The sequence below is a fragment of the Panthera uncia genome, chromosome D1 (genome assembly GCF_023721935.1).
Source record: "Panthera uncia isolate 11264 chromosome D1, Puncia_PCG_1.0, whole genome shotgun sequence".
Classification (NCBI taxonomy): domain Eukaryota; kingdom Metazoa; phylum Chordata; class Mammalia; order Carnivora; family Felidae; genus Panthera; species Panthera uncia.
Genome location: NC_064808.1, coordinates 44,218,324 through 44,236,730, shown reverse-complemented (window position 1 = coordinate 44,236,730; position 18,407 = coordinate 44,218,324). Strand labels below are relative to the sequence as shown.

At 45.0% G+C, this 18,407-nt stretch overlaps 1 protein-coding gene and 1 long non-coding RNA gene across 4 annotated transcripts in view; one reads left to right on the top strand and one right to left on the bottom strand.

Moving 5' to 3' along the window:
* TEAD1 (TEA domain transcription factor 1) overlaps positions 1-18,407 on the top strand; it is a 264,897-nt gene that overhangs the window by 96,216 nt on the left and 150,274 nt on the right. The window lies entirely within an intron of this gene.
* The window catches only part of LOC125935992 (uncharacterized), a 38,436-nt gene that overhangs the window by 8,342 nt on the left and 11,687 nt on the right, over positions 1-18,407 (bottom strand). Inside the window, exons 2-3 of one of the 2 annotated variants that reach the window (XR_007461905.1) lie at positions 16,555-16,731; positions 13,196-13,354 (exon numbers count right to left, since the gene is read on the bottom strand). This is a non-coding gene — a long non-coding RNA (uncharacterized LOC125935992). The remainder of the gene's footprint in view (positions 1-13,195; positions 13,355-16,554; positions 16,732-18,407) is intronic. The other variant, XR_007461906.1, reaches the window with a different exon arrangement.

Genomic DNA, 18,407 nt, shown 5'->3' with positions numbered 1-18,407 from the left:
TTTTTTTTTCACCAGAGGATTATTGGTTCATCATATTTTGACAGTTGTCAAAGTTGGGACCTGAGACACCAAGGTGCTGGTGATCACATGGTTGTACCAGCCTAGGTTGGGAAAGGGACAAGGGGAAGCTGGAGGGGCTACGTCATGGCATGTACTGCCCAGAGCCTCTGTTAATTAGGAGAAGAGGCAGGGTAGGAGGCTGTGGTCACGCATGGGAGAGGCAGCATCTGAGATTAGAGGTGGAGAGATTTCGAGGGATGAGTTTCGAGGTGTGGCCATGAATGTGGTCAACTGATACGAGCGTGGGTGATGACCATTGGTGAAGAGGAAGTAAAACATGGGGAACCTCATCAGCACTGGGTTCATTAATCACTTTAATGTTGAAGTGCATAGTAGTGAAGTGTGAATTTGTAAATAAATGTGCCAGAGTAACCAGATATTGGGAGAAATTCTTTGAGGACATGACCCCATGGATGTGAATGGAATGAGTTAGGTATAAGTGAATACATGGTATGGACATAGTAAAAAGCAGGTGGCAGAGTGGTGGGGTAGAAGGAACATTTAGGGTCACAAGAAGATGCTAACAGTTCCTACTTCCTTCCTCCCAACTTCTCTGGCCGTTCCCATACTATTCCTATTTGTGATGTGTCTTTGGACAGCTGTATTAGCTTTCTGTACTTTCTGTCACTATCATCTGTAGAATGGGATGAGGAAATCCACATATCTCTCCCTGCCTCTCAACAATGCTGAGAGAAATCCAATTGCAGATGAGAAAGTGCTTTGAACTGAATCCTAAAAAGAGTACTTTTGTGAGGTTAAGCCCCCTTAGGGCCTGTTGGAAAGGTAGGTAGGAATGTTTTGGAGTTGTCACACAGGATTAAGCTTCCCTGTCCTAGGTAGAGGGGTGTTTCGTTAAGGGAGGGTTGAACTCCCCCCTCCCCCTTCAGGGTTTCTGCCAAAGAAGGGGTCGGAGAGGGGAGATTGGGGCAAACTTGTCCAGGTCAGAGTCACATACAGTGCGGGGGACCACTGGGAGCCTGTTGCACCGCAGAGGCTGGGCAGCCCCAGACAAGTGGCCCTGTACAGCCTCCAGGGGGAGAGGGCTTGGACGCACTTGGGTGTTGTAGGCACAACCGTGGATTACAAGTCTTTTTGTTCTTCCCACACTGACTTCTAGAGCTTTAGCTCCACGCTCCCGTGGCTGTGGCCTTGCCTGTCACTTGGGAGCTTGTCTCTAAGTTCTTACTATCATTACTTATTTGTATCCCTCTCCACTGATAGGACGTACAGTGGTCATTTCAATAATTATTATTATGGTTGTGTTCTGCTGATCTCTTTAGTAAAGGTGCCGTCTTAGAGAATGTTCAACTCTGTAAATTTAAATACATAAATGTATCACGTGGTCAGGATCATAGATATAATCTGCAGGAATTTACAACATAGGAATAGTGGTTGCCACAGGGGTTGGATTATAGGAGACTTACTCCTTTTCCCCTATATATTGCAGTATTAATGGAGTTTCTTTAATAGCGAACATATGTTGCTTTTGGAATTGGAGGAAAAAATAATTATATCAAGTTTATTTTGTCCCTCTGGTTCTGAGTAAGGAATACTCATTAAAGGAAAATGTGGAAAGTACCAAGAATTAGAAGCAAACCATATTGCCTAGGTCCACTTTGGTGTGACGTTCACTAGGGATTCGGTTGGAGGTGTGGGGGGTGGGGTGGGCTTTGCAGGGTCTTGGTGAGTGGAAGGGAAGCTGGTGCCACTGAACTCTTCAGGGCAACAGTCTTGAGGGACAGGTGGTCAGAGAGTGGTGGTGCTGGGGCAGGAAGCAGGACAGAGTGTTCTTATTATAGACTTCAGGACGTCGGTCCGGGAGTTCAACAGGTGCCCTGGCCAGTTGGATCTGTCAGTCAGCTGTCCAGACCAACAGTGGAATTATTCTGACATTCGTCTATTATGGTAAAATGGCTATGGGAGAGGTAGAGAAAAGCATTCGAATCCATTCTTCTAATGTCTGCACGCTCACAGCAAAGGGACACAACAATATTAATGGGAGTTAACACACCATAACCCCTGCCGCACCAGTGCTTATCATTTAACTCAAACTTGACAGGAGTAGCGGACATGTTTTATTTTGGAGGGCTGGGAGGGGGCCTCTCTTTAAAAAAGTTTTTTTTTTTTTTTTTTTTAAAGGGTGCCTGGGTGGCTCGTTCGGTTAAGCGTCTGACTCTTGATTTCGGCTCAGGTCATGATTTCACAGTTTGTGAGATCAAGCCCCACATCGGGCTCTACACTGACACCGTGGAGCCTGCTTAATTCTCTCTTTCCCTCTCTCTCTGCCCCTCTCCTGTTCATGTTCTCTCTCTCTCTCTCTCTCTCAAAAAGTAAATAAAACTGCTAAAAAATTTTTTTTAATTTTTTTTTTTTTTATGATCGTGTTATTTTTTGTAACACATTCCTAGCAAATAGTCTTGTGTTTGCATTGCCTTTTGGCAGAGCTAGGTGACTTTTAGAGTATGAAAATGCTCTCGAGACTATGGTGTAGTATACATTCTCATTTGATGTAATCATTTGAATTAATAACAGGTAGGTTTCATTTGCTTGATATTTACCTTTTGTGCATAAACTGCAGATTATTCTGTCTGCCCACCTTCCCTTCTCTCAAATGCTTCGAATCCAGGTAAATAATAAAATCAAATTCACAAAGCCTGTAAGGATATTATTTCTTTCAAGCCTCTTTCTGTATCATTGTAGTCCCCTCTTTCTTAGCTTTTCAGAGCACAGTTTGAAAGGTGTGACGTTGAAACGTGCTGCCCACGACATTCAATTTATTTAAAAAAAAATTTTTTTTTAATAGCATTACAGCCTTTTCATCACAGGCAATGAAATTGGTCATTAGCTGAAAATTTCCATAGACATTGTTCCTTTTGCAAAGGCCAGAGGAACTTCTAGGCTACCTTATAAGAGAATGCTATGGAGGAAATGCTTTGCAGCATCTGGGGTAATATTTAACATATGTTAATAAGCTGAGGGTTTTTTTTTTTTTCCTCCCCCCCAGCCATTTAGAAAAGGTCCCAATTACTCTGTGTCTGCCCTCTTCCCTGGATCTGTCTTGGCTCTGTGACTAGCTTGCCATTGTGTTGAGACAGGCTTTGGCAACTGTCTCTCAGATGAATGGTTCTATTACAAACACAGTAGCTTCCGTGACAGCTTAGAAGAGATTGTTGTTTATGGCTGCTTTTATTGAGAGAGGTTCGGCGCACGTTAACGTCCCGATAAAGACATTTGTACCTATAAAGTAGCCACAGCTTTAACCCTATTTGATGGTGAGTAAGGTATTGGGGCTGATGACATGGCCAGATGTGAGGTATCGGATTGCATGTTTATTCAACTGTTTCTGCAGTCTCTGTACTTCGATGTGCCTTTGTATTTGCTGTATCACAGCAACACACAGAATGCAGTGGCGATACGATCCTGCTTATGGAAGATGCTATTTGGGTTACTTGGATCGTAAGCCACGTGTATTAGGAAGCATTCTCTCAGTGCCTTGTGTGTCCTGAGACAGCAACCGCAAACAGTTGTTAGGTGAAGGGATTTGCCAGGTGGGATGACTGCGTGCACTGGGGTAGGGCACTTTTGAGATGGACGGATCTGAGTGAGGCCTGGGCTGACCGGGGCAGGCATTGCAACAGGGATTCACAATAACGATGATGAACATCTAGCCAGGGCTTGCTGTGTGCCAGGTACTATTCTAGACGCTTAACATCAACTCACCTAAGCCTCACGACAGCTCTTATGAATAGCTACTATTATCATTGCCGTGTCACAGATGAGGACACGAAGGCCCGGAAAGGTTAAGTAAATGGCTCAGGGTCATGCAACTCGTAACTCCTGGATCGGAGGTATGAGCCCCTATCGGTCTGACGCCAGCACCGGAGTCTCAACCGCCACTTGTCTGCTGCCTCTGAGGCTTGACAGAACTGTAACCTGAGGTCCTCTGGACTCCGTGTCCCTAAACTGCTGCCTGCCTGGTTTGGGAGAGAGTTTTGGTTCCAAGTAAACAAAGAAAAGGGGAGAATGTGCTTTCCTGGTGTCTGGGATCCTCTTTATCCTATTATCTGGCTGGCAAACTCCTACAGGTTCTTTAAGACCCTGTACAAAATACTCTCCTTTTCTCCGAACCCTTCCTTAAACTCCACAAGCAGAGATAGTTGCTCCTTTGTGTGTGTGTGTGTGTGTGTGTGTGTGTGTGCGCGCGCGCGCGCGCACACTTTTTTTTTTTTTTTAAATTAAGTTATTTAACTGTCAGAGCCTTTCAGGCGCAGTTGTTTTTACAGTGTTTGTGTCTCCATGTCCTCGGGGGGCAGGGCAGTGTCATCAGCACGTCTGCATCTTTAGCACTTAGCATAGTGCCTGGCACACACAAGGCCCTCAAAAAATGTGTGGATTGGTGAAAATTGTTGGTAATAATAATTCCACCTTTCCATCTCTAGCAGGCATTTTTTCCCTGCATTGTTATCACATGTGCAACATTCTAATGAAATAATGAAGGCAACAGTTAGAATTTCATGGATGAGAAACTGGGGCACAGAGCCCAGAGGGCTTTCCATTAGGATACCTTATTTTGAGGTAACCTCCTGGTAAAGCAGAATTTATGGTGGAACCCATAGCACCCCATCCCCATGTCTGTGTTTTTCTGTTCTGACCACATTGACCCTGTGCCTGGGTCAATGAGAATGGGAACACTTTTTCTTAGTTTACAATTTTGTGCCCATATATCACCATGATTCTGCCCATATAGGATATTCAGTGGCTAGAAAGGATGGCTGAGCCTGATTTGGCTATTGTGGTGACTGAACCCACCTTCCTCCCATCCTGATTTGATTTTTATAACTATAGTAAAACATATTCCTAGAAAGCTAGTCTGACAATTTTTCCCCTTTGGACATACCTGCTACAGTGTGTTTGTAAGCTTATTTGACATGTCCTAAGTGGTGTCTATGCATACATATGTGTGTGCCTTACTCTTTTCAGGTTGACTGTGGATTTGGTTTAACCTGTCTGAATGTGACTTCCACAGATTATCCTAAGATGACATTGTTGATCCTCAAAGATTCATTTGAGTGAAACAGTGAACTAAGCAAGCTACTGCTGTGGAGTTTAGAAGGTTGTTATTTTAAGTTAGGGCAGGTTACCAGACCTTTGTGACCAGGTCACAAAATCTGGTTAGCGTAGATTTAACCTACCACTAATCTTGTTAGTGGCTGATTTATATGGGGGTTTGTCAGCCCATAGGAGTAAGTTCATCGTGATTGTTAAGGGCATGGAGTCAGGAGTGGGGGCTCTCTGGGCTTAAGTCCTGGCTCTGCCGATGTGTAACCATGGATATGTTAGTATTCTTGAACCTCCATTTCCTCATCTGATAAATAGGGCTAATATTAACACCTATCTTACAAGGTTGATATGAGGGTTAAATGAGATAATGTGGTAAAATGCTTCACATGCCCAACTCATTCTTAGAGAGAAGTATTATCTTGACCACAAAATCAGGCAAAGACATAACAAGAAAACTATCGACCAAAACCTCTTATGAATACAGATATAAAGTTCTCAACAAAATGCTCATAGACTAAATCCTGCAACATATAAAAAGAATTACTCACCATGACTAAGTGGATTTACCCCAGGAATGCAAGGTTAGTTTAAAATCGGAATTTCACGTAATATACTTTATCAATAGAATAAAGAACAAAAATCACATGATCATCTCAATAGATGGAGAAAAGGCATTTGACAAAATCCACACCTCATCTTGATAGAAACAAACTCCTATGTGCCTACCATACTAGCCTCAGAAGAGAACTTCGTCCCTGATACGGGGCATTGGTAAAAAATCTACAGCCAGCATCATAGTAATATGATGTTTACTTAATAGTAAAACATTGAATGCTTTCCTCCTAAGATCAGGAATAAGACAAGGATGTTTGCTTTCACTCCTTCTATTCAACGTTGTGTTAGAGGTTCTAGCCAGGGCAATTAGTCAAGAAAATGAAACAAAAGGCATCTGTATTAAAAAAGGAAGAAGTAAGATTATCTCTTTCTGATCTTTTATATAAAAAAATTATTAAAGCTAATAAAGGATTTGGTAAGGTTGCAAGATATGAGATCAATACACCAAGGTAATTATATTTCTGTACATTTGTAATGAACAGTCTAAAAATGAAATTAAGAAAGTAGTTCTGTTTACAGCATTATAAAAAGGATAACATAACTCATGAATAAATGAAAATAGACACGTGTGCCACTTTTACTTCCCAAACTACAAAACATTGTTGAAAGACATTGTAAAAGACCTGAAATAAATCAAAAGACATTCTGTATTCACAGATCAGAAGAGTTAATAGTGTTACAGCCGTCATCCCCAAATTGATCTACAGATTCAATGTAATCCCTATTAAAACTCCAGCGGACTTCTTAGTAGAAATTGACAAGCTGATCCTAAAAGTCATATGGAGATTAAGGGGATTCAGAATAGCCAGGACATAACTTGGAGAAGAAGAACAGAGTTGGAGGACTCATGCTTCCTGATTTCACAACTTACTACAAAGATACAGTCTGAATCAAGATGGTGTGGTACTTGTATAAAGTTAGACATGTATCTTGGGAATAGAAACAAGAGTCCAGAAACAAAATCCTGCATATTTATGGTCAATTGATTGTCAACAAATGTGCCAAGCTAATTCAAAGAGGGGAGCAATAGGTTTTTCGATAAATGGTGCTGGGACTACTGGGTATCCACATGTCAGGAATGAATTTGAACCCTTTCTCCACAACCTACACCATAACTAACTAAAAATAGATACTAGACATAAATTTAAAAGCTAAAACTATAAGACCCTAGAAGAAAATATAGGAATAAGTCTTTCTATGATCTGGGGTTAGGTAAAGCCTTCTTGAATATGACACCGAAAGCATGAGTAATAAAAGTAAAAATAAATTGATACTTCATCAAAATTACAAACTTTTGTGCTTCAAAGGATACCATCAGGAAAATAAAATAACAACCTGGAGAATAGGAGAAAAATATTTTTAAGCCATAAATCTAATATGGGACTTGTATGTAGAATATAGAAAGAACTCTTGCAACTCTGATAAAGAACGTAAGTAATCCAATTAAAATGTAGACAAAGAACCTGAATAAGCATTTCTTTTGAGAAAATATACAGGTCGCCAATAGCACATTGTAAAGATGCTCAGCATCATTTGGCATCTTGGAAATGCAAATTAAAACCATGGTGAGATACCACTTCATATCCACTAGGATGGCTATAATCAAAAAGACTGATAACAAGTATTGCCATGGACGTGGAGAAGTGGGAATCCTTATGTATTATTAGTGGGAATATAAAATGGCACAGCCACTCTGGAGAACAGTCTAACAGATACTCAAAAGGTTCGACATAGCATTATCAGAAGACCCAGCAATTTTACACATAGGTATAAAACTAAGAGAAATGAAAGCAGGTATCCCTATAAAAACTTGTGAATGAATATTTATAGCAGCATTATTCATAATAGTCTCAACAGTGGAAGGACCCCAAAGGTCCATCAGTGGATGGACATAAATAAATATGGGCATGAATAAAATGTGATATATCCAATCAATGGATTATAATTTGGTGATAAGAAGGCATGAATTGCCAGTACATACTACAACATGAACAACTCTTGAAAACATTATGCTGAGTGACAGAGTGCAGTTACAAGACTATATATTGTATGATTCCAGTTGTGTGTAATACTCAGAATAGGCCAGTCTTTAAAGATAGGAAATAGATTAGTCGTTACTTAGGCCTGGAGGATTTGAAAGAAATTGGGCAATTACTGTTAATGAATATGGGGTTTCTTTCTGGGATGATTAATATGTATTATATATTACATATATTAATATATGTTATATATGCATGTGCATGTGTATATATACGCATACATATATACACACACAGATAGTCTACATACATACATACTCTGAATATACTAAAAATCATTGAGTTGTACACTTTAAATCAGTGAGTTATATGATATATACATTATATCTCAATAAAGCTGGTTGGTAAATGTATATACTTAGCATCCTACGTGGCCCATTGAAAATGGTCAATAAATGTTAGCTACCATTGTGATAATTTCCTTCCTACTTTTCTTGCTACTTTTACAGTAGCAAAGATGGAATTGAGAGGACAATGCTGAGAAAGCAGGTGAACCTAGCAATTAATTCTGATCCTGGGTGATGGAACGGGTAGAAGAAATCTGTAGGGCTCTAGGCTGGGAGCTAAATGCTGATTTAGGAGAGCTAATGGAGAGGTCGAGTGAAGTTACATGGTGCAACTGCCTGGCATAGAATCGGCCCTCCCAAACTCTTAGGTAGATTTGAATTTAGTTACCCTTAAAATGGTGGTCGAACTTAGGGCTCAAATCTGGTCGAACTAAACCAGATGTTCCTCCCAAAAGAATAATCACCACTTGTGTGTTAAAGGCCAGGGTTTTTGTGTCCAGGAGTTACTAAGCCAGATGTGCGTGTTTTCTTTTTAAATCGCAGTAAGCATGGCAAAGACCAGGGTTTTAGTTCTGGGCCTGTATATTTTTCTAGGCGGTGTCTGGGGAACCTCAGTTTCCCAGTCAGTCCCTGGAGAATAGCTTTGCTCCTGGCAGGCTGCCTTTGGGCCTGAGTGTCAGAACCCCTTGAGAGGAGAAGGGCAGAGCCCAGTCCTCATACTCTGGAAGTCAGTCCCTGCAGAAGCTCAACAGCACCATAGATCGCCATGCTAGTTACCAGTGGTTCCTCCTTTAGAACTTGGAAAACATGTGCCAACTGGGCGGGAAGGTTCTCCGCTAAGATGGGTTTATTTCCCAACATGTCTCACGGAATTTTTTTCCCCCAAGGATTTACCTATGGAGGGAAGTTCCTATTTCAGTGTTGGGGGGAAAACCAAGTGAGCTGCTTTTCAGATGTTTAGCCACACGCTGGCACCCAGGCTCACGCGGTACGGAGTGGCAGAGCCAAGACTCAGAATGTCCCCCATGGCCACCTGGCTGCTAAGACAGTTTGCTCTTAGTCTTAACCACTAGACCGAACTGCCTCTCGGGAATGGACGCAGTTGAGGGAGGGAGAGGTGTGAAGACAAGTGTTTTCAGGAACACTGGGGAGTCTGGAGGGCTGGGTGCTGACAAACACGGACGGAATGGCTAATGAACTGGGAAAAGGAGGATGAGTTTGAGTAACATGGCAGGTGATTGCATTTGAACCCTGAAGATCAGCTTGTCTGCGTGAGTAGCACATTTCTGGAAGAGGGACAGGAGCCATCACTTTTTTGGATACTCAGCTAGTGTTGAAGAAGAATTATTCTGGAAGCCTGAGGAGTGACCCACAAGGAGGTGGAGGTCACTGCAGCACTCCTGTAGGAAAGGAGGATGGCTTCACCTATGTCAGGGGCTGTGGCAGTGACAGCGAGAGGCCAGGGTGGGTTAGGTCAGGATAATCGCGATCAGGCATCCAGATGGCATATAGGAGGGATCAGAAGGCTCTCTAGGGCTTGGTGGCTAGAGAAGAGATGGAGGTGTTTCATCTGTGTGGACAGCAGCGCATTTACAGACACATGGAAAAGCAGATTCTGTGGGGCAGAATTGGAGTCCTGCGTCTGAGCTGTATGGAGCTGGCAGGGTTTTGGGGTTCTCTGGGGGGAGGGGACCAGCAGGCACGTGGAAGTTCAACGTCCTGGGTTGAGAACAGTTTGGAGGGACAGCATCTCAAGGTTTGGAGTTAAAGCCTTAGAAGTGAATGAGCTTGTGCAGGAGACAGAGAGGAGAAAGGACTAAAGAAAGGAAGGTCTCGGTGAGAACCATTGCAGCCGTAAGAGTCAGGCCCCAGCTCACGCTTGTGTGTCCGTCTTCTTACTGAGCATCCTGCTTGTCACGTGAAACCTTACAAGTGCTGGAGCCGGGGAGCTCGAATGCCTGCGTGTTTATTGTACTAAGTATGTTGAAGTCTTGAAGTTTGTCTCTTCTCGGTGTGTTGACGGGTACTTTTCCTGTGGGTTCATGGGGTGCTGAGTCTGTAGACACGTTCTACTCTGTGGCTCCCTAGGGTGAGTTAATGGGTTAGACCCCGATCCTTGTTCAGCTCCTTCGTTTAACCTAAACCAGATCTGGTCTGGATCTGATGTGTGATTTCCTTCCTCCCAGGCTCCCGGGGAGCATTGCTGGGACCCTTGCGGTCCTTTGTGTTGCAAGGAATCAGCCCCCCACCCTTAACTGTGGCTCCTGTGGGGTAGAAGTGCCTCCTTTCAGAGTCTGCTTCAGCTTGCTCTCTTGGGGCTGGCCCGGAGAGCCCAGGGACAGTAAGCGTGACCCTGTCAGAAGCAGGGCGTGCCCTCTCTCTGAACCAGGACTGGGCTCCTGGTAGCCTGAGCCTGGGCGCCATGGGGGACGTGTGGGCCTGAATGTGCTCTGTGCTGGCCAGGGTGGGAGGGGAGCTGAGGGGAAGGCAAGGGCCTCTTCTGCCTGCTCTTCTAGAACCCTGAACTAGAGGGGTCTGGTGTCCTTGGTTTTTATACTTGAAGCTGGCCCAGAGATGCCCTTTCCCCAGTTCCAGTTCTGGGGGCCAGCTGGCCAGGCGTGGTCGCAGCTGCTCCTACATGGCTGTTCCCTCCCGTCCCACTGATCCTGGGTTCCAGGGTGCAGAGGTCATTCCCCGTTGCCTAAGATGCCATGTATTTGAATGTCCGAACTAAAACACTTGAGAGAATAAAATGGGGCAGTATTAAGAATAACACCAGGGAAACAGAAATAAACTGAGACCTTTCAGGCAAACCAGGATATGTGATCTTCTTCTTTGTGCTTTCACTTTGGGCTCAGTTCTTAATGTACCCCCCGAAGTGGTCCCACCTCCCCTACACCCCATGACCCATGTGATTTGGGTGCCAGGGACTTAACAGATCTCCATCCTTTGAGATTTGGTCTGCATAACAGAAGCCTCAGGGATCTCCCACGTTGGAAGGCCCAGCACAAGGGAAACCTAGAAGTGTGTTTCCTGGAAGTATGTTACAGAGGAGGGTGGGAGGGACGTGAGCATCTGGGCCTCTCTGAGACGAGGCCAAATAGGGGTTTAGGAAGAGAAGGTGTTCCTTTTTGAGAGTCGAGGAGGTGATGAGAGCTCTGTCCGGGGGACTCCTCAGCCTGCATGGGCCCGCATTTCTACGCAAAGCTGGAAGAACCCAGATCTCCATGGGGCCTGAGCGAAGAAGGTCCGAGGACAGGAGATGGCTTCTCATTTGGTCTTCTGACTGTGTCCTTGAACATCTGCCTTGCCCAGGTGACCTGGATGGCCTGGATTTGACCATTTTGGAGTGAGGAGTAGGGTTGCCAGATTTGGCAAACAAAAATACAGAGCACTCTTTTAAATTCGAATTGCAGGTAAAGACTAATTTTTTTTTTTAAGTTTATTTATTTATCTTAGAGAGAGGGAGAGAGCACGGGTAGGTGAGGGGCAGAGAGGGAGGGACAGCATCTGCACTGACAGCAGAGCCTGATGCGGGGCTCAAACTCTTGAACCGTGAGATCATGACCTGAGCCGAAGTTGCACGCTCAACCAACTGAGCCACCCAGGCGCCCCAAGACTAATTTTTCTTGTATAGGTATATCCCATGCCATAATTGTATTCTATACATGACAGTCTTAGTAGTATCTGGCCAGATTTTGCTTGCTTCTGGAATGTGGGGTAATCATTCACAGTGCTGCCTTCACTCAACAGGTATTTATTGAGTCCCAACTGACACGTCAGATGCTGTTGTAGGCACTGGGGGTTTTCATTGAGCGAGAGACAACAGGAGTTCCTGACCTCCTGGGGCTTTCGTCTAGTGAGGGCAGTAGACGATAAGGAAGAGACATAAGGATGTCGGATGGTGACAGTGGGAAAGTGGAAAATAAGGTGAGAAGGGAGGATGGGAGGGGGCGTGGGGAGAGGGTTCACACCTGGGTAAGGGTTTGAGGGGATAGGCCAAGCAGACGTTTTAGGGGAAGAGGATCTCAGGCCTCAGGCGACGCACACGTCAAGCCCTGGTGTGCCCGGTGCGTTTGAGGAGCCGTGAGGACCAGTGTGGCTGGAGCCACGTCAGCGAGGAGGGAGAGTGTGGAAGCGGAGCCAGTGAGGTCAGGGAGTAGAGCTTGTGGAGGGGCCTCTGTAAGGACCCAGGAGGCCTTTGGAGAGGGTATTGAGCAGGGTGGGGATGTGATCTGATAAGGATTTTGTTCTGTTTTCTTTTTTTTTGTTGTTTATTTTTGAGAGAGAGAGAGAGAGAGAGACAGAGCACAAGTTGGAGAGGGGCAGAGAGAGAGGGAGACACAGAATCCGAAGCAGGCTCCAGGTTCTGAGCTGTCAGCACAGAGCCTGACGCGGGGCTCGAACCCACACACTGTGAGATCATGACCTGAGTCACGGTCGGTTGCTTAACCGACTGAGCCACCCAGGCGCCCCTGTTCTGTTGTTTTAAATTACGGTATGGTTAACATACAGTGTTATACTGAGCCGATGAGGTTTTATTTTATTTTTGGTTTTGAGAGAGAGTGTGTGCATGTACATGTGCATGGATGAGGGCAGGGGAGGGGCAGAGGGGATGAGAGAGAGAGAGAGAGAGAGAGAGAGAGAGAGAGAGAGAGAGAATCTTAAGCACGTTCCATGCTCAGCATGGAGCCCGACACAGAGATCCATCCCATAAACCGTGCAGTCATGACCTGAGCCGTAATCAAGCGTTGGACACTTAACCCTGCTGAGCCACCCAGGTGCCCCTGATCTGATGGGGTTTTAGGAGTCACTGGCAGTTGGTGGAGATCACGCCAAAAGCTGGTCTGGGGTCCTGTTCTGTCACCTCGCCTGCAGAGGTGGGCTGTGGGACTTGAGGCGTGCATGTCATTTAGAATAAAAAGTCGTTGCTACCAGGACTCAGCAACACTTTATAGGATCTTTGCCTTTTTCTCTCCTTTCTGTCTTCTCCATTTGAATGACGCATTCCTCCTAAACAAGGGGAGGGAAGTGTTGTGATTATCTGTACGTGTTTTCAACCCGTGTGTGATAATACCTGGTTCGAGGGACAGTTCCAAATGTTTCTTATTAAGCTTTAGAGGAATGACTTACCGGACACCGTTTACACATCTGAAGTTCCAGATAAAATACAATTCCAAAATACATGAGTTTTTGTTGGTGTTGAAGGAAGTCATTTTTCTTTGGACTAAATAAATTGAAATTTTTTTGAGGTCTCAAAGAGCTTGAAAGCATGTCTTTTGTTTCCAGTCTCTGAAAAGGAAAGGGAAGAGTGAGCTGATCATAGTATGCAGCTTTCTTACACTTTACTGGGCTGAAGTCTGATTTAAAAATGGAGGAAAAAAAGCCAACAGACTTCACATTGACCTTGACACTAAGGCATATATACAATTAATTAATTAATTAATTTATTAATTTATTTTCAAATGTATTTATTTATTTTGAGAGAGAGCGCATGGGCACCCAGGGGTGGTGTGGGAGGGGTGGGGAGGGACATTGAGAGGGGCATTGAGAGGGGGAGAGAGAATTCCTATCAGCCTCTGCGCTGTCAGCACGGAGCCCAACTCAGGGCTCAAACTCACAAACCCTGCGATCATGATCTGAGCCCAAAATCAAGAGTCAGACGCTGAATCAACAGAGACACCCAGGTGCCCCAGCAATTTATTTTTATAAAATATTTATGTTCTTTGGAAAAAAATACTGAGGCTGTAAAACCTAGACTTTTAAGTAAATGGGATCATTTTAAATGTTAGCCAATTTGGGGGATGAGAATTATAATTCTAAAAGGAGTAGCAAATATTTTCTAAGTATCTTTAACAAGCCTGATGACTTACAGAAGACCATAGTGGTAAATTAACTTTGCTGAGTAAATTAACTTTGCTGAGTAATATTATTAATAAATATTTAAATTTTTACATATATCCATAAGGTTTATTTGAGAAGATGCAAAAAGGAAGCACTTTAAAAAAGGTAATGCAGAGGCGCCTGGGTGGCTCAGTCAGTTAAGCGTCAGACTCTTGATTTCAGCTCAGGTCGTGATCTCATGGTTCGTGGGCTAGAGCTGACAGTGCGGAGCCTGCTTGGGATTCTCTCTCTCCCTCTCTGTCTCTGCTTCTCCCCAGCTCACGTGCACTCTCTCTCTCTCAAAATGAATAAATGAACATTACAAAATGTGTAATGTAGACATCCATTTCAAATGTGAAAATGGATTCTTTTACCAGAGTTGTGAAGAAAACATCAAGACCGAATCAATATTTATACATATATTTTTTGTTTTAAATGTTTGTTTATTTATTTTTAGAGAGACTGAGAGAGAGCACGCATGTACGGGGAAGGAGCAGAAAGGGAGGGAGGCAGAGAATCCCAAGCAGGCTCTGTGCTGTGAGCACAGAGCTCGATGTGGGGCTCGAACTCACAAACTGTGAGATCGTAACCTGAGCTGAAACCAAGAGTCAGACGTTTGACTGAGCCACCCAGGTGCCCCTCAAGCCAATATTTAAAGTAAGAACTAAGCAGGCTTTTTTGAGGGGCTGTCCCGTGCCAGGTCATGAGATGGGTACTAAGAAAACAGAATCTCAGGGCTGACCACTGTAAAAAGCATCAGGTAAAATTCAATGAACAGTAAAACACAGGTATGTAAATTGTGCATTTAAAAAGAAGGCCTTTGATGGGGCACCCATACTCTGTCTCTCTCTCTGTCAAAAATAAATAAACATTAAAAAAAAAAAAAGGCATTTTAGACCAAGCCTGTTTGAGCGAGTTTAGCTACGTCCTTAAGCAGGGACTAAAATCCATTGTAAACCACTTTAACGTAATTGAGTCCCCCATGATAAATTGAGATTTTTGCCATGCCAGTTTGCATTACAGCCTAGACGCGCATTCACTTTAGGATTAGAAAGATCTAGCATTAGCATTTCTAGCTATAGGACTTGGCCATCTCTAAGCTTTAGTTTTCTGTCTGTAAAATGGGAGTCTTGAAACCAGCCTCATGGAGTGGTTTTGCCTGTTAAGTGGGCGACTCGTATCGGGTCCTTGGCCAGCATAGTGAGCTCTCGGGGAGTGATGGCCCGTATCATTCTTACTGGCATTGCAGACTCTACAACTTAACGTTATTTCATGATTTCCGAGGCCACCCAAGTTCAAGTTTTGGGTGTGCAGGTAGCATCGTTTGAATGCCTTGAGAGGTGGGGGAGCAGACAGGGGGGTTTGGCTCACAGTAGGTGGGAGGTGGGAACTCAGAATCCTGCTGAATGTGCCATCACACTTGACATCGCCCTCCAGATGGCTGTGCAGCCAGGTTGATAATTAGCTCCGACAGATGCGGGCGGAGAGTCCCCTGGGCAGCTCTTCTGCAGCGTGGGTGTGTAGTGAGAGCTGCACATGGCATCGGGAGGCCCGAGCCGGGTTGGGATGTGCAGCGGGCTCAGCTGGGCCGACGCAGGCATCGCCCTAGTCGGACCCTCCTGGGTCTCAGCTGGTGCACAGACACTGCCCCCACCCCGCAGTCTCGCAGGAGCAGATGCCACCCCTGTGGGGGGCTGTGGCCTCCAGCTGCTTTGCAGCCTCTGTCAGGCCAGGGCTGTTGAAGCTCTTGCTCTGCTATTTAAACCCATCATTGCTGGTGACCGCTTCCAGTCTTAAGTGGAGGTGGTGTATGTGTGTGCGCGTGCTACAGGTTTCAGCTAATTACCGCCGCAGGGGATCTGTCCGGCGACTGGGTGTGGGGAAGGCCAGCCCCACGGCCCCCTGCGTTAGCCCCCACCCCTACAGAGGCACCTGCTGAGCCTGCACCCAGAGAGGGGCCCTGCTGCCCCTCCAGGACCCCCCCCCTCGTCAGTGGACCTTTTTCAAAGCAGGGCGAGAACCGGGGTTTTGTGCTCCCCGCCTGTGGGGACTGTGACACCAGGGCTCAGACATTAAGATGTGGACTCTGCCACCCAGGTTGAGGGAGGGCGGGCAAGTCAGCTTACCTCTTGGGATTTGTTTCCTCTATTAAGGAGCAGTGAATTGGGGGGTGGGGGGCTATTAGCCTGTTGTCTTTATCTCCATGTCCCTTGGACACAGTAAGTGCTCATGAAACAATAGCTTCATTTATAAAATGGGGATGACATTGCCCACATCCCTGAGTTGTGCTGGGGAGGAGAGACCGTTCATGTAATTCGATTCAGCTGTGGCAAAAGGGGAATGAGGTGAGGACACTCTCGTTTTCCCTTAGGTTCTGCTCCTTTCATGTCCCCAGTATCAAAACATCTCAGACACTCAGGACTTCAAAAGAAGCCCATTTGTATATCTTCACTAACTAGTTCAAACTTAACTGATTTTGACAGTGGATCTTAATGGACATGTCTTCAGAGAAAGTGTATAAATGGCCAGAAAGCACATGAATAGATGCTCAACATCACTAGCTACTAGGAGAATGCAAATTAAAACCACAATGAGACAGCACTTCATACCTGCTCTAGGAGGACTGTGGTCAGAAAGGCAAACACTAGTAAGTGCTGGCGAGGACGGGGGACGGCTGGAACCCGCATACACTGCGGGTGGGGAAAGTAAAATGGTGCAGCCTCTTTGGAAGACAGTCTGGCAGTTTCTCAAAAGGTGAAAGGCAGAGTAATTCCATTTCTACATCTCTGTCCAAGAGAAGTGAAAACATAAGTCTACACAAAGATTTGCATGCACATATTTATTGCAGTATTATTCTTACAGGCTTTGTGTGAATGCCTTGGTTTCTGATATGGACTGGGTGTTGGGACATACTATAAAGATTTTCCTGGGATGGCTGCTCTCCTCTTGGGTCTGTTTTGTGGGGTTCATGCCTCAGAAATGCCTAGCTTTGGCCTCCGTCATTGTCACTTTCAGAGGACAGCCCAAGTTCGGTCCGTGTTTTCAGAACACAAACTCAGGGAGTCTCCTGTAGAGACTTCTGTAGAAACCCTTATCAACTGAAGATGTCTGGTGTCTCCCAGACTTTGGTCTCCTGCATTCCTTGTAATCAGCATGGGGGGGACCCCTTCTTGTGGTGTGAGTTGCTCTCAACGCATCAGGCTTTCGAAGATGAATTCCTGGTCTGATGGAAGATTCTGGCAGTAATGGGATATCTCTTGAAGGTGCTGATTAGGGCCTCGTCAGTTTCAGGAGTGGGCAGGTCTTTCTTATAGAGGTTTCTGGTGACTGGGATACCTGATTAGCAGGCTTTTTCCTGGCCCTGTACAATGACGGGTTATAGGTGGGTGGGCGTGGGAGCAGAGCATCTTAGATGTGTCTGTGACATATAGGAGTCAGTGGGTGGTGTCAGCCTCAAGGAAAGGGCCTCTTGATTGAGATTTGGAACTGACTTAAGCCAGTTCTCTAGGCATCTATTGTCTTGCATTAGAAACACAAGTTTTTCCTATAGTAAAACTATAATGGGGGCGCCTGGGTGGCTCAGTCATTTAAGTGTCCGACTCTTGATCTCGGCTCGGGTCATGATCTCACAGTTCGTGGGTTCAAGCCCCACGTCGTGCTCTGCGCCGATGGCACAAAGCCTGCTTGGGATTCTGGTTCATCTTCTCTCTGCCCCTCCCCGACTTGTGCTCTCTCTCTCTCTCAAAAGAAATAAACTTAAAAAAAAAAAACTAAAATGGAATAGGGGAAAATGTTTCTTTAGTAACAGGCAGAATACAGAGAGATAACCGTAGGGAGAAAATAACAAGCACAAGGCAAGCAGCCTTATTTATTTGGAGAACATAGGTGAAATGTTTATTGTACACAAAGCAAGACGAACTAAAATTTCTGCATGTACTATAGGGTATAATTACAGAAACCTGAAGCTAAAGGACTAGCAGGAATTCCAAAAGAACAAACAAGCTAGACATGGACTCTGCTGTTCCCATAAACTAAGGGTGGGGGGGCATCGTCTAGAGGTGCCCCCAATGGGAGATCAGGCTGCAGGGTGATGGGAGTCGAGCAGGTGCTCAGGACACTACTCCAGGTACATGGGGAACACTTGGAGATCACCTCACGGATTGGAAAGTTGTTTGGTGAGTACAGAAATCGGACAAAAGTGAGCGAGCGTTTTTAAGGGAGATCTCGATCAGGCTTTGTTTGGTAGGTAAACAGTGCTTCTCTGCTCTGGGCCTTTTTTTCTCCAGGCAGCTGTCACTGATTCCACATATTTGGGGAGGAAGGGGCACAGTTCCAAGGATATTACAAGAATAACCAGGAAAGGAAAGGGGAAAACTTTTAAAATGTGCTATATGTGCCATGGAGAAAGGTTTGGGCACAGACATAAAAATATAGGCAAATCTGAAAACTTGCTGCTTTACCA